The sequence below is a fragment of the Uranotaenia lowii genome, chromosome 1 (assembly GCF_029784155.1).
Source record: "Uranotaenia lowii strain MFRU-FL chromosome 1, ASM2978415v1, whole genome shotgun sequence".
NCBI classification, from domain to species: domain Eukaryota; kingdom Metazoa; phylum Arthropoda; class Insecta; order Diptera; family Culicidae; genus Uranotaenia; species Uranotaenia lowii.
The window spans coordinates 108,431,786-108,451,997 of NC_073691.1; the positions used below are offsets into that span (position 1 = coordinate 108,431,786).

General features: G+C 41.8%; 1 protein-coding gene and 2 non-coding genes across 3 annotated transcripts in view; all 3 read left to right on the plus strand.

The window, feature by feature from the left end:
* Positions 1-20,212, plus strand: part of LOC129761067 (uncharacterized) — a 195,381-nt gene that overhangs the window by 158,240 nt on the left and 16,929 nt on the right. The window lies entirely within an intron of this gene.
* Trnal-cag (transfer RNA leucine (anticodon CAG)) lies at positions 965-1,047 on the plus strand. Its single transcript has one exon. It is a non-coding gene; the product is annotated as a tRNA-Leu (tRNA).
* On the plus strand, positions 2,900-2,982 carry Trnal-cag (transfer RNA leucine (anticodon CAG)). The gene has a single exon. It is a non-coding gene; the product is annotated as a tRNA-Leu (tRNA).

The window sequence follows — 20,212 nt, forward strand, 5'->3', positions numbered from 1 at the left end:
AATCACATATACATCGCATCGAGTGTTGCTGGCTGCTGTTATCAGTTTTTTTTCGTTCCTTCTCGCTGCTGCAGCTTGCTTGTTGCTAGAGGAAGACGACCGGCGTCAAGAATATGAAGTAGGGAATGTGATGAATTACGGCAGTTTTTTGTTATATCATCACAAGTCGTAGTTGAGTAAGATAGAATAAGGCGTGAGTTGCCTGCTTTTTCTACTAGTCAGCATAATCACCCAATATACCAATAAGAAATAAATCTTTAATATTACATTTGATTTGCTTTATAATTGGATTTGCATTTATATTTAAATTTTTCGTTCTCCTGTGAGCATTCTTGGTCTTAGGGTGAACTTAACAGAATCTCGATTTGACTGCTTTAACACGCCCACTATTTTAGTGTAAGGACTTTAAACAACTTAAGCAGTTTCCAACTAGAATCGTACTCGATAATAGTACAGACATCGAAAGGATTTGGGTTTTTTTTTAATTCTTTGAAAATTCTTATTATGAATCCGACATTACTTTCAACTTAAGGTGTAATGCTTCATACCAAGAATGATACCAATATCTCTTGTAGGAAACACCCTCCTTAACCCTTCGTTTCATAAAGTAACAAATATGCAACAATTAATGTATGGAAAAGTGAAAATCGTATTTTATTTAAATTTTTTTCTTAATGCGTACATCATGATTTTTAGGGAAAAATAAAAAAGTCATGAAATGAAGGGTTAATGATGTTTCGTTATATTAACTGTTAGTTCGTTGCAATAAGGTGTGATTTACGAATATAGAAGATGACGGCACTTTTCGGGATCGGGGCGCTGAAGTTCAGATGTGTATTTGCTAAGCAATTGGTACAAGAACATTGAACTCCTGAAGTTGCAATTTTCATGATGATTTTATGACATTTTTACTGTGTACCTTGTAAATCAATTCAAGGATATTGATTCTATAAAAATTTTCATAGTCAGGATGGCCGAGCGGTCTAAGGCGCTACGTTCAGGTCGTAGTCTTCTCTGAAGGCGTGGGTTCGAATCCCACTTCTGACAACTGCTTTTTGTTTCTATTGTTACTGTATCACGAACAGCAATGACCAAGAAAACTCGCAGAACGGAAGCGCCGACGTTGTCTCGCGTTATCGATTGCGTTGCATTCCTGCTGAAATGCTCTGAGTCGACCCGGTGTATCTTTCTTTCATTTTGAAAAAGCATTCGATCGTGTGAATACATCAGGGTTGCACTTTATCAAGAGAAGCTTAATACATTATACATGATTTTTTCGTGCAATGTTCTACACAATGGTATCTTATCTGATTTAAGCTCGGCAAATGCTGGAGTGCCACAAGGAAGTATTTTATCGCCGCTTCTTTTTCTCAACGCATTGGAAAAGAACTTGACTTAGTTGATCGACTGAAGACCGAATCGAAGGTTGCCATGGAAGCTGTCTACAATGCAGCAGCTAAAAAATCTTGACTTCGCTGGAAATTTTAATTGTTACTCGCCAAAAGACAATCGAAAAAGCAGATCATATTCGATGACATCACCGAAAGTTCCAAGGTAGCAGAATTCAATGTTCATGTCGGAGAGACTAAGTCGTAGAAGATAATACACAAAATTCTTCCACTTTTACGGTAGTAGGGTGACAAAATTGGTGCTTCCAGTATTTTGATAACCAGATAACTTTTGATGGTGGTACCAAGAAGAACATTGAATACAGGATTAGGGAGATCCTTTTAATTCAACGCTAAATCCGTGTTGCTGTACGGGTGCGAGATTTCCGGTCGCAACATGATCGCCATCAATTTTTTGCATAATCATCAATTTTGTGCCAGAGCCAAATGAATGGTGTTTGGGATTAGCGGTCCATAAACAATGCTTCAAACACATGCTCTATATTAAAAAAAAACATCTATAACGAAGCCGGCCACGTCCTAGTAGTAAATTGGGAAAACTTGAAGGGATATTCATGGGATACTTTTTAAGGTTCAATCAACTGTCTCTACTAGGTGTCAATAAAGTTCCCGTACTTTTTTAAAAAGCTTTCCAACCGCGACCCTGCTTTATAATTAATCAGTTCGAACCACCTGAATAACAAGCAACATCCATGGAACAACGAAAAAAAAATCAATATTCTAATGTCTCCGACGCTGCTCATTTGCCATTTCAACCGAATTGTTGTTCTAAACGCATTTTAGAAGCCATCTCCGGTACCATATTGTAAAGCTATGAGTATTTCCTACAAGATGGATTACATGGGATGCTCCTTCAGGTTACACCTGTGAGTTAGGTAGGCGAGTACTCTTGGCTCTGAAGCTCCAAAAGCGAAAAAAATAGCTTTATAATATAAGCTTTATAATAATTGTCAATTTAGAAGCTGTAAATCCATCTGGACCGAAGTGTTTCGTGGTGCACGGCTTCAGTACGTCTTGCAGGGTCCGTTGCCAATTGATTAGCAGTGTTGGTCTAGAAGTTACACTCAAAAAACAGCACAGGGGTCCTTACAGGGACACAGGTTTCATCTTTTTACTGTAGAATACTTCATCTAACACTCTATGAGCGATTGGAGGTAGTGTATAGCTCAATTGTGAAAATCTTGGCATTGGTAATAAAAACCCTGTGAAGAGTTTTAGTAGCAAGCAGTGTCGAAAGCATGTTCTACTCACTGAAAAAATGTATGGAGGTGTACGGAAGGTATTTTTCGGTTGATTCGATTTGGTTTTATATAAAAAAGTCCTAGGTTGTTAAAGCATTTAAAAAAAAAAGTACGGGAACTTTACTCTCACTCTGAATATATAAAATGAATGAATAAAACTTAGAAACAAAGCCAAATCAATATCATCAACTATAGAATATTCAATGGGATTTCATATTCAATAACCATATTTTAACAATATGCATCAGAGTCAGGATGGCCGAGCGGTCTAAGGCGCTACGTTCAGGTCGTAGTCTTCTCTGAAGGCGTGGGTTCGAATCCCACTTCTGACAAGCTGCTTTTTGGTTTCCTTTGTTCCCGTTCAATGATGGTGTGAATCTGTGGACCAAGTCCGATGGAAATCAACACAGAAAATCCTTCCAATTTCGTGGTAGCTGGACAACAGGTTGAGACAGTGGAGTGCTTCCAGTTGAAACTAATGAGTTTACCCGACAAAACTCAGTAACACGAGACTCTTTGACCTGGTCTCAGAGTCGGCGCACTACTGGGCAAACTGGAGGGGCTACGCGGAAAAGGGCGGACCAACCTTTCACTTTACCAAGGCACTTCCTATCTGTTCAGTAAAAAACTTGATTTGTTCTCAGGGGTTTTTATTGTTACAATTGATTGGGTGTGGGTGTGTAGTGTGTACGATTTATTTGGGCTATTCTGGGTACGTACCATCGATGGTTTTCTCGTTGTTCGTGGTATCCGGTGGTGACGACCCTCACCAGGCCACCAGGATTGGCCCAGGTGAAGGCAGAGCTCGTCTGGTGAGCGGACCTCGGCTGACGCAGCAGCACAAAATGGCGGGGTAAGTCCTGGGTTTCTTGGCTTAACAGCTCGGAAAAGGCGATTCCGGGCTGCGTGGAGTGTAGATTGCAGGCACTTCCTTCGTTGGCGGTATCGGTTGGCTCCGGACGGTACCGGCAGTTGCCAGACCGAGAAGGGTAAGGTCTCCTTAGGATTTAGAGTCAATTTTGACCCGAGACGTCCTCCTTAATGTTTATGGGGCGCACCCCAGAGGACACAACGCTGGTCTTTTACGATTAGACGTAGGTGAATCCCTGAGGCCACCTAGGCCGGGCGTGTGCGGTCGAACGATCGTAACCGACGACAGAAAAAAACTCAAAAGTATCCGAAGTGTCCCTGACGGTGGGTACACTTCACACTCCACAAAGATGCACACGCTTGCCTGTTCAAAAAACTAATGATCCATGGCGCACCACTGATCGATTGTTGGGCTTTTCTTTAAGAATTCAGCCCTATTGAAATTTTCCCGCTTTTCAACAGCTTTTCCCGCTCGTGCGTCATGCTCCTTCCATGCGTAGTTGCTCCCACGTGAGCAGCCATGCTGCTTGGTACGCGGTACGTGTTCGCAGAGTGCACCCAGTAGCCCAGGTGTGTTCAAAACTGCTGTTTTAATTGTGGGGAAGTGAATGGTCGATAATCAATGTGCCGATTCAAAAAAATAAATTTAAATTTTGTAACCCACTGGTTACACTATCCCCCACTTCAATCGAACAATTGCAATACAATTGTTCAATTTGAACACGACTTAATTAATAAAACCTCAAAACTAACATGCAGTTACCGAGAATAAAAACTTTCATTGAACAATAATAATGGAGCGCGAAACAGTTGACATTCATTGACACCTTTCAGACAAACAAACATATTAAATTGTACGACAACTATAAGCAAGATTTTAGCTCAAAATCTGCTATAATTGAACACGAGTGTTTAATATTTAGTGTGTAGTATAATGTCAGTTGACACCTTTGGTGAGTTTCTTAACTGATGGAGAATTATGCTCTGCTCCTCTTATTCTTTCAAAGAGAGAGAGTGTTTCCGCAGTTATAATTCACACGCGTTCGCGATCGCAACTTTAAGTGCCGTACAACGAAGTGACGAATTTTTACTGGATAACGTGCACGGATAAAACAGCAATTATGATCACGATAAGTCACTAAAATATGTGTCTCAAACCCGTTAAGCCAGACGAATTGTTTTTCTTTTCAGCGTAACCGCCAGATGGCCATTCTGGACTGTTAAAGTGTGTTCTTTGGAGTAACCGACAATTGTTTTATGCTCCCTCGCGATGGGAGTGTACTAGGTCTTCACTTGCATAAGAAGAAAATTCCGCTTGGTTAGAAACAGGTAAGAGTTTATTTTTATTAACTAATCCCTAAATCTACTTAAAAACTTAAAATTTCATTAATTTACTATCATGCTATATCATAACCTAAATGATCTTCTTCTTATACCTAAGTAAAGCTTTTAGTCCGGACTTTAAAAGCTCTAAATTAATTATGTCATTCTCCTACTCTTTTCTCTTTCAGCTACAACATACTTCAACAAGAGAGCCGCTCACTAGCCATGATATCACGATGAGATGAGCTGATTACTTTCAACTCACTTCTCACTAGAGGTTATTCCCTACTCCGTCTTCTGTTTTGATCTGGGAATTCGCTCAACATTAACTTGCGTCGAGCAATGAATCATCAAGCAAGCGCCTTCTCTTTGATACTCCTCATCCTACACAATCATCCTCCTGAGCTCTGATAACTCCAGCTAGGATGATCTGCTGTCAGTGAATGAGAATTACACCAACGGCAATCTAATGGGAACCTGTCATGACCACGTACCTGAGCTCCTCTAGCTCCAGCATACGCAGTCCAAATTAAGTCATGGAAATAATACCACAACCACTGAATGAAGTGCTACGCGATTTCTCTGCATCGATGGAAGATCATTGTGTTTAACGGAACGTCGATCATCAGGAAAGTAACATCCTGCCACCACCTAACTGAGCACCTGTAGCTCTAGAGTAGGTGGCACTGATTGTTGTTGATTCACAACGAATAACTCTCCTACCTGTCTGCTGCTTTAATGACCACTTCGCTGAGCACCTCTAGCTCTAGAGAGAGTGATCGAAGATTTGCTGTACTATTGACAACAAAGAGAATCATCATCAAATTCATCTCTATTAAGATCACCCACCTGAGCTCATCTAGCTCTAGAGTGGGTGGTTCATGTTACCCTTCTATGAAAGGGGTGGTGCCACCAACAACGCCTGCTACATCGACTTCGCACCTGAGCTCTTCTAGCTCCAGCATCCGAAGTCCAGGGATCTGCACTGCTCATTTTGCAGACCGAGATAACCGGCTTTTCTCTAACCGTGATGACGGTGCGTTTCTAAAAATCGGCGTTGCTGAGTGCACACCTGATGTATTTACCTTTCTTCTTCATGCTCTATGGAATTGATGATGACCTAAACAATTGCTAACCTGCTGCTGCATTTAAACGGTATTATATTACAACATTTTTTTTGTGGGTTCGTTAGTAACTAATATAGGTTTCATTTTTTTTAAGTTTTCGCTTTCTGTGGTGGATTGGAATCTGGACGTAAATCTGCAGCGGAGAAAACGCCAAGATGCTTACCTGCTTCGTCTACCAGTTCGTAGGAATTTGTCCCTCTTCGAGCCTTAACGATGCACGGTGTGTAAACTGGGCCATATTTGGCATTGTAGTTTTCGGAAGCGGATGATAATTTAAAATTACGTTTCAATACGCGTTGCCCTATATGGTACGAGGGAGCGAATCGCTTATGTCGGAGGTTGTAGGTTCTCACCATTTTATCGTGACTCTTAGCCAGGTTTTGTTCTACGATTTTAAAAATTTTATGATTAAGCTCCTTCTGCAGCTGATCTCTCTCTGGAAAAGTTAGGTCAACCTCGTCTCTCTCTAGCAGATGCTGGTCACCCTTGGCCACTTTCTCGTGACCGTAGAGTATTCGAAAAGGTGACATGCCCGTTGAAGAATGAACAGTGTTGTTGATCATTTCCTGTATTGTGGCAAGTTTCGTATCCCATTTTCTTTGGTCCTGCTGCATGTAGGTTCTCAAGCAGGCGTTAATGGTTCTGTTCATTCTTTCAACAGGGTTTGCTTGGCTGTGATGCCTGGAATTTGGCCAATGCTGCACACCCCTGCGTTGTAAGAGAGCCTGGAATTCTTTCCCTACAAAAGTTGAAGCGTTGTCAGATATTATTACTTCCGGAGTCCCAAACTGTTTCATCCAACAATCTTCCACAATTTGGCACACTTCTTTCGCCTCAATCTTTCGGAGTGGGAACAGCATTGTCCATTTTGAAAACTGATCCATCAGCACTAATAAATGAGCTTTGCCATTCCGACTCCGAGGTAGACTTTGGATGAAATCCAGTGCCAGAATCTGGAAGGGTTTGTTGGTGAGACGTTGTTGCCCTAGTTGCGGTGTTGCTGCTACGGTGGACGGTTTGCATTGCTTGCAGACATCACAGGCTTGCACATACTGCTTGCAATCTAGGACCATGCGCGGCCAGTAGTACCTTGTTTTCAACCTGTGGATTGTCTTTTCGAAGCCTGGATGCATTGCTTCATCATGTTCTTCCTTCAACACCGCGGCCCGTAGATTTTCCGGAATGCAAAGCTTCCAATCAAATTGGTAATCTAGCATGTCTGTCCGATTTGAAACAAACTTGTAGAGTTTTGAATTCTCGATCTTAAAATCTGCGAAGTCCTCAGGGTTTGCTGAAACCTTTTTGTACAATCCCGCATACCAATCTCGACTGCTTTGCACCTGAGCTACCTCAACCGACCTAGAAAGAGCATCCGGCACTACGTTCTCTGATCCTTTTCTATGTCGCACTGTCATGTCGTATTGTTGCAAGTGCATACTCCATCGGCTGAGTTTGGAGGTAGATTTCCACTTCGTATTCATGATGAACGATAGTGCGGAAGAATCGGTGACAAGTGTGAATCTCGTTCCTTCTATGTAGGGTCGAAATTTCTCGATCGCCTCCAATGCCGCCAACCCCTCCTTCTCTGCAGCTTTCCAAGATCTTTGAGGCGTTGTTAATTTCTTCGAAAAATAAGCTATCACGTGTTCACTCCCATCATGTTCCTGAGTAAGGATTCCTGCAATCGCACTGTCGCTAGCGTCGGTCTGCACTGTGAAAGGAAGCTCAAAGTTAGGATTGACTAGGATCGGAGCTGCAATCATCCGTTCCTTTAAGGAAATAAATGCTGCTTCAGCCAGATCGTTCCATCTGACCAACTTCGGCTTCCCCTTCAATAGATCAGTCAACGGTGCGGTTACTTCACTGAAGCCCTCTATAAACCTCCTGTAATAATTTATCATCCCTAGAAATCTTCTGAGGGATCTAACGGATGAAGGGCGTTCGAAGTTCACAATCGCTTCTACTTTCTCTGGGTTTGGACGGATTCCTTCGCTCGACAAGATGTAACCAAGGTAGGGTAACTCCGGAACACAAAACTTCGACTTCTCCATGTTGATGGATAGATTAGCCTCACGTAATCTGCGAGCCACTTCATTCAGACTTGCAAGATGCTCTTCAAATGTGTTACTTGCGATGATAATATCATCCAAGTACACAAATACTCCCGGTTCTAATTCACCATATCCTAGAATCTGATCCATCAAATTCGCCAGGACTGCACTTGAGTTTACCAATCCAAAAGCCAAACGCGTGAATTGAAACAGACCACGACCAAATACTCGAAACGCGGTGTACTTTCTAGATTCAGGAGCTAATCCGATCTGCCAAAAGGCCTTTGACAAATCGATTGTTGAGAGGAACCTAGCGGAGCCTAAACGACCTAAGATTCGGTCCTGATGCGGAAGCGGATACGCGTCCCTTCTGGTCCGTTCGTTTAGCTTTCGTGCGTCTAAACACATTCTCAGCTTCACTCTTTCTATGCCATCTTCATCAGTTGCCTTTTTCAAAACGGGAACGATCAACATGGCCCAATCGCTTGTAGAACGTTCGACGACTCCAGCTTCAATCCATTTGTCTAACTCTTCATTCACGTGCTTCTGGACTTCTGGTGACCAGGGGTATGGGTTCAACCTAACTGGTGGCGCTGACCGAAATTCATCCTCCAGCTCTATTTTGTGTAAAAGCAAGTGGGTTGTTTCGAGGAAAGTACCTTCTTCGAAGACTTTGAACTCCTTCTTTACTTCCTCCAACTGCCTTCGCTGCTCGATGCTTAGTACAAACTCTTCAGGATTCGCTTCGACTTCTTCGACGGTGAAATTTTCTGTCTCGAGGATCTGGGGTTCGATGCCAAATGTATTCCAAAAGTTCATTCCTAACAGCAGCTTCCGTTGTAGTGTCGGAGCGATGAGTGTGACCAAAAGACGAGTCATTCCATTGAACGTGACGGGCAGGTGAACGTATCCTTCAACTTCTAACTTATCTCCCCCTGCAGTAGACAACCTAGTCTCCGATTTGAGGACTTGCAGCCTGAGTTTCTTCAACAATGCTCTGCTACCTAAACCAAGAATCGACACCTGTGCCCCGCTATCAAGCAAACCTACAATCTTCACACCCATGACTTCAACACCTACAAACGGACGATTATCATGTTCTATTTGAAGAATGAGCTCCTCTACGTTGGACTTGCTGGGGACGAATACTGTTGGAGGTTTTTGTGGTCGAGATCGACGTCCTCCTACGCCGACTTGCGCCCGTTTTTTGCACAATATGGACAGTTATCAACCGTGAAGTCGTGAAAACCGCAATTGTAACAAAACCTTTCCCTTTCCTTACGACAATCATTAAAATGATGGTATTTACCACCGCAATTGAAACAAATCGACTTATCTGGGACACGATATTCCGCCACTCTTTTCTCTAACAAGTTTCTGCTGTTGCCTTCCTGCGGCGTGTCATTGTAACGATGGTGTTTCGGCTGACTTTCTTCCAAACTCTTGGGCTTTAAATCCTGTTGCTTCCTGACCTCGGCATTATGCTTTCGCGGTTGTCTATCCCTATTTTGAGACCTAGAACTTTTGTATGAAGTCTTTTCCGTTATTTCGTTGGCTTGATAACTCGATCTATTGTTCCCTTCGTTATCTCTGTTCCGATACAAGTACCAGTTAGCTGAATCCAATTTCCGACCCCAGATTTGGAGAGAACGCAACGTTTTAACGTCCCTAACAACTAGTGAGTTTTTGTAATCGGATCGTAAGTTGCGGAAAACAATTTCAAACTTTCGTTTATCTGAGGGTGGATTCGACATGTAGCTGAAAATTTCCTTGATCGCATTATAATAATCAGTGAACTTTTCCGACCGTTTTTGTCTTCTCTGCGCGGCTAGTTGTTCGTAATGAAAATCAAGATCTGGAGGCTGATACTCCTGTTTCAGCTCCTTGACCAATTGTTTCCAATTCCCGAAGTCTCCGTTTCTCTTGCCTTCCATGTACCATGTCCTAACGTCGCCCGAGAAGAGATGAATCGCTTCATTGAACAGGGTTCGTTTGCTGATGTTTTCAGCTTCCGCGAGAAACTCTACTTCAGTTAAGAATTTGTTCAACCGTTTCCCTTCGTCCTTGCCATCATATTTGATTTTCCAGTCTGCAACCGGGCGTGGTCTGCGTGGTGAAACTGTTCTAACCCGACCTACCCTGTTACGAGCCTCATTCCTATTGAAGTGGTATTCCTCTTCGGATGAACTACTCAACCATTCCTGGCTATCTAACTCTGGTTCCTCAGACTCTGACGACTCCACGAGCCTGGATTCCTTCCTTTTCCGTTGGTTTACTTGTGGTGCATTACGCCCTGAACTTTCTACCGGTGTTGGATTGCTTGCGCCTGGCTTGTTGACTTTACTGTCTGGAACCTGCTGGTTTAAATTTAACGCGCTCATACGTTTTTCAACGCACTGGTCTACTAACGCGAGAATTTGTTTGAACATTCTATCAGTTTTCACGCTTGACCGCTTCTTTTTCAACCCGAGTTTGGATATCGCTACCGCCGATCCTTTTGCTTTCCCTACTTTGTGAATTCTTTCAGATTCGCTTTCATTCGGTGACTTTTCGTCATCGCTACCTAACTTTTCCTCATCTGGACCTTTTGCTTCTGCAGCTTCTGGTGCCCCTTCTGAGAAGTAATCGGCCAAAAGTTGCTCAACCGTTTTTTCTAGTCCACGCGTATTGAACTTCATTGAATCTCGTAATCTAACCAAGCGGAAAAACAAGTGAATCAATCGAGACTTGAATGGTGGTAACTCAGACTTCTTGACGTTTCCATTTTCTAACTGATCGCAAATATTTTCTAACTTATTCGAAACCGTTTCAAATTCAAGTTGACGAAACTCTTTTTCTATGTTGCATACATCAAAATGACCCGATTCTCGTTGAATTTTCAATATCGTACGCAGCATCCGACGCCTCGCATCTCGAGAATCTCTAGCCGTATAGTTTACACGCCGAATATCAAGCTCAAACGCAATCTCATCATCTTCCACACTGAACCAAACCTGGCTATGAAATTTAAAAGATCGATCCAATAAATCTTATAGTTCTGGTACTAATAGAAGCTATAGATAAATCCAATAAAAATTATAAGAAAGTCCAATGGATTACAAAAATTATCTGTGCCAAGCAAAGCATACAAGAATTTCCTATAAATTTCATCAGTTTGAAAAAAAGGTCATTTGGCGGGATAATTCGTCCTTTCCGTGTACTTGAGTTCGTTTCAAGTTTGTTGGTTTTTCGATTGGTAAGTAAATTGTTTTCAATGTGATTATCGAAATAGAAATTGCTAAATTTCTATTTGGAAATTGATGATATATGTATCCTTCTTTAGGTAAATCTTTGTATCCCAGAGGGGGAGCAGCCCAGAAGAAAAACTCCGGATTTGAGCGACTGCGAGTACGATTTTATACTACAACAGAACAGGTAATCCGTGATTTTAAAAATTAATTTATGTTGAAATTGAAATTGTGGTTTGCTTTTAGATTACATCAAATTGTCAGAATAGTCGGAAAAAAATAAAGCTAATGCAGTCTACAGACGGAAACACCAGATAGCAATACTAAATGTGGTCAGCGGCCAACACCTTAACCACAACCGATTTCAACGAAAAATTTGAGCATATCCCAGATGAACTGTCGGTACATTGCTAGTCCTCCAGAAAGCAGTGAATTGTGTGTGAAATTGGCGATCGAGTTTGTTTGGTAGACGAGAATAAAATGTATTAACCATCAATAAAAACTTCAAATAATTATTCAACTTGGAAATAAATTTGAATAAAACTAATAAACTGAACGAGCATATTTTATTACGCGATAAAATCATTCATTTCATTACATTGAACAATAAATTTTATGAATTTGGCTTGCTTTAAAATTCATTGGAATTCCTATAAATTCAATCCTTTCTCTATTGATAAAAAGTATTGGATTTTCTAGTAGTGCGAAAATACTAGAATTTCTAATAAAGCTTATAGCCCGATTTTGTTCAGTGCAGATGATCACTATTCATCCCTCTGAATAGACGAAGGTGATTTGAATCCATTTTTGGAATAATACGCAGTTCACGAAACAATATCGAAAAACAAACTTGCTAGAATCAGTAACTCACCAATAATAATTGTAATTAGCTAGAAAAAAGTATTCAACTAAACAATAGAAATTCAAATAAAATGGTGCCAACTCTTGTGTTGTTTTGTGTAGTGATTTGAGAGAATTCAAGACCATATGTTAGTGTAAATGTTACCAAAATTTCAGGTCCAGAATATGTCGTATGTTCGTTTGCCAAATGATGTAATCAATTTTCAATCGTTTTATGTGCAAGTTTCTGCACTTTACGATATCAAACAAAACGGTCACTGCCTTTTAGTTTATCTGATGATATTAAGAATTTTGTGCCAGTGGTCCGATAATGACCCGGATCTTACACAATCTAGGATTGTGTACTCTCCTCCCAGTTGGTTCAAAAATTTAAATAATTTTTATTCTAATCGAATCCTCCGTTTACCTTTCGCGATTTGTGGCTGGGAGCCAATTGAAACTAATGAGTTTACCCGACAAAACTCAGTAACACGAGACTCTTTGACCTGGGTCTCAGAGTCGGCGCACTACTGGGCAAACTGGAGGGGCTACGCGGGAAAAGGGCGGACCAACCTTTCACTTTACCAAGGCACTTCCTATCTGTTCAGTAAAAAACTTGATTTGTTCTCAGGGGTTTTTATTGTTACAATTGATTGGGTGTGGGTGTGTAGTGTGTACGATTTATTTGGGCTATTCTGGGTACGTACCATCGATGGTTTTCTCGTTGTTCGTGGTATCCGGTGGTGACGACCCTCACCAGGCCACCAAGATTGGCCCAGGTGAAGGCAGAGCTCGTCTGGTGAGCGGACCTCGGCTGGACGCAGCAGCACAAAATGGCGGGGTAAGTCCTGGGTTTCTTGGCTTAACAGCTCGGAAAAAGGCGATTCCGGGCTGCGTGGAGTGTAGATTGCAGGCACTTCCTTCGTTGGCGGTATCGGTTGGCTCCGGACGGTACCGGCAGTTGCCAGACCGAGAAGGGTAAGGTCTCCTTAGGATTTAGAGTCAATTTTGACCCGAGACGTCCTCCTTAATGTTTATGGGGCGCACCCCAGAGGACACAACGCTGGTCTTTTACGATTAGACGTAGGTGAATCCCTGAGGCCACCTAGGCCGGGCGTGTGCGGTCGAACGATCGTAACCGACGACAGAAAAAAACTCAAAAGTATCCGAAGTGTCCCTGACGGTGGGTACACTTCACACTCCACAAAGATGCACACGCTTGCCTGTTCAAAAAACTAATGATCCATGGCGCACCACTGATCGATTGTTGGGCTTTTCTTTAAGAATTCAGCCCTATTGAAATTTTCCCGCTTTTCAACAGCTTTTCCCCGCTCGTGCGTCTTGCTCCTTCCATGCGTAGTTGCTCCCACGTGAGCAGCCATGCTGCTTGGTACGCGGTACGTGTTCGCAGAGTGCACCCAGTAGCCCAGGTGTGTTCAAAACTGCTGTTTTAATTGTGGGGAAGTGAATGGTCGATAATCAATGTGCCGATTCAAAAAAATAAATTTAAATTTTGTAACCCACTGGTTACACAGTAGAGTAGCCAAAAATTACGCCTGATGGTGGTACCAAGAAGGACATCGAAACCCGGATCAGAAAAGCCCGATTTGCGTTTGCGAGTCTCCGAAACATCTGGCGCTCACGCCAGATCTCTCTACGAACTAAGATCCGAATCTTCAACTCAAACGTCAAATCCGTATTGCTGTACGGGTGTGAAACTTGGTGCACATATGCGGTGACGACGCGAAAACTGCAAGTTTTTGTGAATCGCTGCCTGCGGAACATCATCCGCGCTTGGTGGCCTGGCAACTGGATCTCAAACGTTGAACTTCATCGTCGGTGTCATCAAAAAGCGCTAGAAATCGAGGTTCGGGAACGTAAGTGGAGATGGATTGGGCACACGCTGCGAAGAGATGAAAACGAGATTTGCAGAGAGGCGCTTGATTGGAATCCAGATGGGCATCGAAGAAGAGGCAGGCCGAAAAGCTCGTGGCGGCGAAGTCTAGCTGCTGAAATCCGCACAGTTGACGAGAACCTTGGCTGGCAGCAAGTGAAGACGCTGGCTCCGGATCGCCAGCATTGGAGATCTTTTATCTCAGCCCTATGCGTCGGTCAATCGGCGCCGGACCCTTAGGTAGGTAGGTATTGATTGATGGCCATGTGCCGTTCTGGCTATTAGGTCCCGGAAAAAATACGAGATCGGTGGTGGATGAAAATTCAAAGAAATACGATAGTGGCTTTCGGTAACACTAAGGTTAGCAGGGAGGTGTGCGTGTTAGCTTCTCAGATTGTATGTTACCAACATCATCTGGATCAATGCTGATCAACCTTCCCTGAATCCCGAATTCGTAGATAGATGTAGCTAGCGCTCTAGATACGTTTCAAAGTCGAAAGCTTGTTGCCATACTACCACTAACGCTGTACACGTCACTAACAAATACAGAGACACATCAGAAATTGTATGGATCTTATAACCGAAACGGTTGCTCCCATGATTTTATGCCACGCTGTGGCCAGTATGTGTAAGCAGGAAGAAATTGTCACCATTTTAGAAACCTTTTATCCATTCCATAGTCGTTAGTGTAACCAGCAATCGCTAGCGCAGAATGGAACATCGTAATGACTTTATGTACTAATATCGATAAATAAAGATAGGGAAGAATGACACTCCGTGTTAAACTCCCATAAAAAAGAAAAAAAAAAAAAAAAAAAGATAAATAAAGATGAACTCTACTCTTCTACTACAACTTTTTTCGAAATCTTGTGGATTAAACTGTAATTCAAACATCAACTTGCAAAAGTTGAGCGATTTTCACTGCGGTCGTCAAACTTAGGTACTTAATGTTCCCGCTCCGGTCCTCCGGTGCATAGGGCCGTGGTAAAAGACCTCCACTGTTGACGATCCGGAGCCAGCATCTTCACTTGGTACCAGTCAAGACTCTCGTCGACAGTTCGTATTTCAGCGGCTAGGCTTCGCCGCCACGAGTTTCTGTGTCTGCCTCATCTTCGATGTCCTTCTGGATTCCATTCAAGCGCCTCTCGGGAAATCTCGTTCTCATCTTTTCGCAGCGTGTGCGCAATGCGATGTAGTTCCTCATTTGAGATCCAAGTGGCAGGCCACCAAGCGCGAATGATACTCCGCAGGCAGCGATTCAAAATACTTGCAGTTATCGTGTCGTCACCGCATATGTGCACCAAGTTACACACCCATACAACAATACAGATTTGACGTTTCAGTTGAAGATTCGTATTTTCGTCCGTAGAGAGATCTGGCGTGACCGCCAGATGTTCCGGAAACTCGCAAACGCAAATCGGGCTTTTCTGATCTGGGTTTCGATGTCTTTTCTGGTACCAGCATCAGGCGTTATCTGGCTATCAAGATACTGGAAGCACTCCACTTTCTCAACTTGTCGCCCAGCTACCACGGAATTGGAAGGATTTCTGTGTTGATTTCCATCGCTTGGTCTTTCCGACATTGATTTAGAGACCTGCTGCCTCGGAGCTTTCGGTGAGGTCGTCGAGTTTGCTCTGCGGTCGTCAAAGATGAACAGAAAAACGAAAGAATACAAGAAGGCAAACAAATGTGTTCAAGATCCAGAATTATGTCCGGACATGAATCCGGGACCAGGATCAGGGACAAGGATTTGAGACAAATATCTGGATTACGACGAGCATCCTGGATCCGAGATCAGCATAAGAGTCCACAGTACGTTTTGGGACCTAAACCAGTGTCTAGCAGTAGTATCAGAATCCGGGATCAAGATTTAAGATCAGGACTAGAATTCTGCACGGTTTTTAAAATTGGTGTTCGTGGCTCATAATCCGGATCGAAGAATTGAATTGAGGACTAAAAACGATAAAATTAAATAATTATAAAATTAATAATTATAAAATTTAATTAAAAAAATAAAAAAAGGTAAAAATTAAAAAACAGAAATTTAAAAAGAATCTTAAAGTTTGGAAATTAAAAATTGGATATTTATAACTTCAAATTATTTTAAATCTGTAATATTCGAAATATATAAATTGAAAAATGATACTTGAAAATTTTAATTTTTAAATTTCAAATTTCGAATGAGAAGATTACATCGAATTTGAAAATGTTTTTTTTTTTAATATTGTGAGGTTTGGAATACACGATTGAAATTAAATCAAACATTTGAAAATTTTTGAACACATTTAAGAATACTACTCTAAAATCAGGTATAGATTGCGAAAATATTTTCGTTCAGAGTATACTTTCAAAGCCGGTTCTGAAATGCTTTGTTAAAAAGTTTAATTAAATAGAGGCTGTTTAGCTAGAATGGTGCACATACGCGGTGACGACGCGAAAACTGCAAGTATTTGTAAACCGCTGCCTGCGGAATATCATCCGCGCTTGGTGGCCTGGCAACTGGATCTCAAATGAGGAACTACATCGCCGGTGTCATCAAAGGGCGCTAGAAATCGAGATTCGGGAACGTAAGTGGAGATGGATTGGGCACACGCTGCGAAAAGATGAAAACGAGATTTGCAGAGAGGCGCTTGACTGGAATCCAGATGGGCATCGAAGAAGAGGCAGACCCAGAAACTCGTGGCGGCGAAGCCTAGCCGCTGAAATTCGAACTGTCGACGAGAATCTTGACTGGGACCAGGTGAAGACGCTTGCTCCGGATCGTCAACAGTGGAGGTATTTTACCACGGCCCTATGCACCGGTGGATCGGCGCGGGATCATTAAGTAAGTAAGTAAGTATGTAGCTAGAATACTATGAAACTTTGAGAACTTATGCTATGTTTTATATGGAAACCACAGAGGACAGACGTACAAGTTCGATCAAAAAATCTTCAAAAAAGTGTGATTATTTCCAGACCTTTCCAAGGATAAGATTTCGGGGTTAAAATGAAAACACAACTTGTCTCATTAACGGTAGACCTAAAAAGAGAATGTTTATTCATTTTTCTTTATAATTACAGCTTTTCCCGCGTAAAATACAGGAAATAAATGGGGAAAATCTTACAAACTGGCAACCCAGAACAATTAACATAATGGGTACGATAGTATCGATAACGATACAAAGAGTAACTCATCGACGATTGTGACGTTCGATTCAGGGTGACCATTGTTGTTGAGAGTCAACATACTGGCCACCTAAAACGAATGTTTTATAATAGTAGCCCTAAGATTGTTTTGGTTTGGATCTCACTTGAATGTTTGAAATTTTTCTTACTTGGGTTCACAAGTTTGTTTGATTCCTGTGGATTGGACTGGTTCGGGTGCATTGGATTCTGGATACTGCTGGATTTGGACCTACTTCGGACTTTCGGCTCACCTTGGACATCGATTTTAGAATGCGTGTTGAACTGTTTTGTCTTCTTTCGGCCAAAGCGATCAGTGATCGGTACACTAGCTTCAAAGTACTTGCGACGTACTTTAGAGCGAGTACTGACCGGATAGTCAGTACGGCAGGTGCTCGATGGCTGATTTTGGATTGAGTACTATCCATCCGAGCCGGATCACTGATCGGGAACAAGAGCTGAATAACTGAATGACAGAATGTTGGGATCGTCGTTGAATTTAACTTCAGCGGTGATAATTCAGGATCATATAATGATATTGATTAGCTATTGGCGCAGTAGCTCACGAGGTGCCAACAAAATACTTTGGTAGCTAGTATTAAGCGGATATTCAGTACGGCAGGTGCCCAGCTGGCTGATTTTGAAATCAGTGCTATCCAGCTGGGTCGAATAACTAATCGAGAACGAACTGGGATACTACACTTGGGTAACATGGGTCTTGGATCGGCGCTCAGTTAGGTAAACAACATATGAAATGAAGTCCAGGGTCACTTGCCAGGGCAGTTTACCGTTGTGGTAGGGTTGACGTCATTCTTCTCAGGAAAAAGGGCCAGTTTGAATACTGGCCGTTTACTTACTTACTTACTTAATGATCCCGCGCCGATCCTCCGGTGCATAGGGCCATGGTAAAAGACCTCCACTGTTGACGATCCGGAGCCAGCGTCTTCACCTGGTCCCAGTCAAGACTCTCGTCGACAGTTCGGATTTCAGTTTCTGGGCCTGCCTCTTCTTCGATGACCTTCTGGATTCCGATCTAGCGCCTCTCTGCAAATCTCGTTTTCATCTATCCGCAGCGTGTGCCCAATCCATCTCCACTTACGTTCCCGAATCTCGATTTCTAGCGCCCTTTGATGACACCGGCGATGTAGTTCCTCATTCGAGATCCAGTTGCCAGGCCACCAAGCGCGGATGATATTCCGCAAGCAGCGGTTTACAAATACTTGCAGTTTTCGCGTCGTCACCGCATATGTGCACCAAGTTTCACACCCGTACAGCAATACGGATTTGACGTTTGAGATGAAGATTCGGATTTTTGTTCGTAGAGAGATCTGGCGTGACCGCCAGATGTTTCGGAGACTCGCAAACGCAAATCGGGCCTTTCTGATCTGGGTTTCGATGTCTTTCCTGGTACCACCATCAGGCGTTATCTGGCTACCCAGATACTGGAAGCACTCCACTTTCTCAACTTGTTGCCCAGCTACCATGGCCGTTTGTAACGTAGTAAATCTAGGGTTGGACCAATCGGTAGGATGGTGGCATAACGCTGATGTGTCAAGACCTTCAAACTTCCGACGAAAGCCACCAAATCCTGGTCACGGCACCAATGATTATTTCCAGACCTTTCCAAGGATAAGATTTCGGGGTTTAAATGAAAATACAACTTGTCTCGTTAACGGTAGACTTTAAAAGAAAACATTTATTCATTTTTCTCCATAATTACAACTTTTCCCGCGTAAAATACAGGAAATAATGGAGAAAATCTTACAAACTGGCAACCATGAACACTCAACAAAATGGGTACGATACAAAGACGTAACTCATCGACGATTGTGACGTTCGATTCAGGGTAACCATTGTTGTTGAGATTCAACAAAGTGTGTAAAATTAGTAATATTTAGTAATTCATGCAAGTTTTAAGAAAATAACGAATACATTTTAAGGACACATTTTTTATGGAACATGACGAATGTGTTACTCCAACAGCAATTTTCTTGAAACAGCACCTGTTTAAAACTGACTTATATGTTGTTATTTTTTCTCAGTTTTGTTATGACAGTTCTCTTTTAAGTGTTTAGCCAAAAAACAAAAATTGGTTCAAAAAGGGCGTTGGAATTTTTACACCAGTTTCGTGATCAAGCTTGTACGTCTGTTCTCTGTGTGGAAACTTAATCGAAATATTGTGATCATGTGTTAATTCTTATCTGAATATTTGATAGAAAATTACACTAGGGTAAATGATCTTGAGCGGAACTAGTCGAAATCTGATCTTGAGCGGAACCATTTACTTTTCGTAAGATCTAGGCAATGGTTATTTATGAATCTTATCGAGATGTTTAAAAAACACTTTTTTAAGATCTTTTCATACAATCTTTGTCATTTTTACTAAAATTTATGAAATGAAATAAGGTTATTAAAAGCTTTATAAACATACGCTTTTCAGCTGCAATTTTCACCAATCTTTGCTGACTTTGAACGTCAATTTATGTAACCCTTGGCCGCTTTAAACTGATTGTCAATGATTAAAATGGTAGAAAAATTCTTAAAAAAGCATAATTCGGATTTTTGTAACAAGTTTTCCATCAAAATATCAATTAATCGCTTAGTTTTTAAAAGTAAAATATGATCTTGAGCGGAACCATCTTTGATCTTGAGCGGAACTACTAGCTTCCGAAATAAACCGCTAGGTGCGCTGCCTTATGCCTTATGTCTCACACGCAGGTTTTACCCCTGAATGTAAGCAACACCCTACAAGTACAAGTAGAAGTACAAGAAATGTTTTTAGATTCTTTCTTTCAGAAGGACGACGGTCAGGTGGAGGAAGGCTTTCATACATATTTTTTGGCATAATTCGAGAACTAATGAAGCTAATAAAGTAAAATCATTATTCCAGAATAAGAATCAATCTTCATTGCCATTACTATTCGATCTCCAAGAAGCAGCATTCGATTAAAGAGGTTGTTCTTGATGTTGAAATTCCAATTGAAAACAATATACCTATAAACAAAAATTCAAATGATTTTCAACACAAATTCGTTCAGTTCTAAAATGTGATGCAAAGCACATCTGGT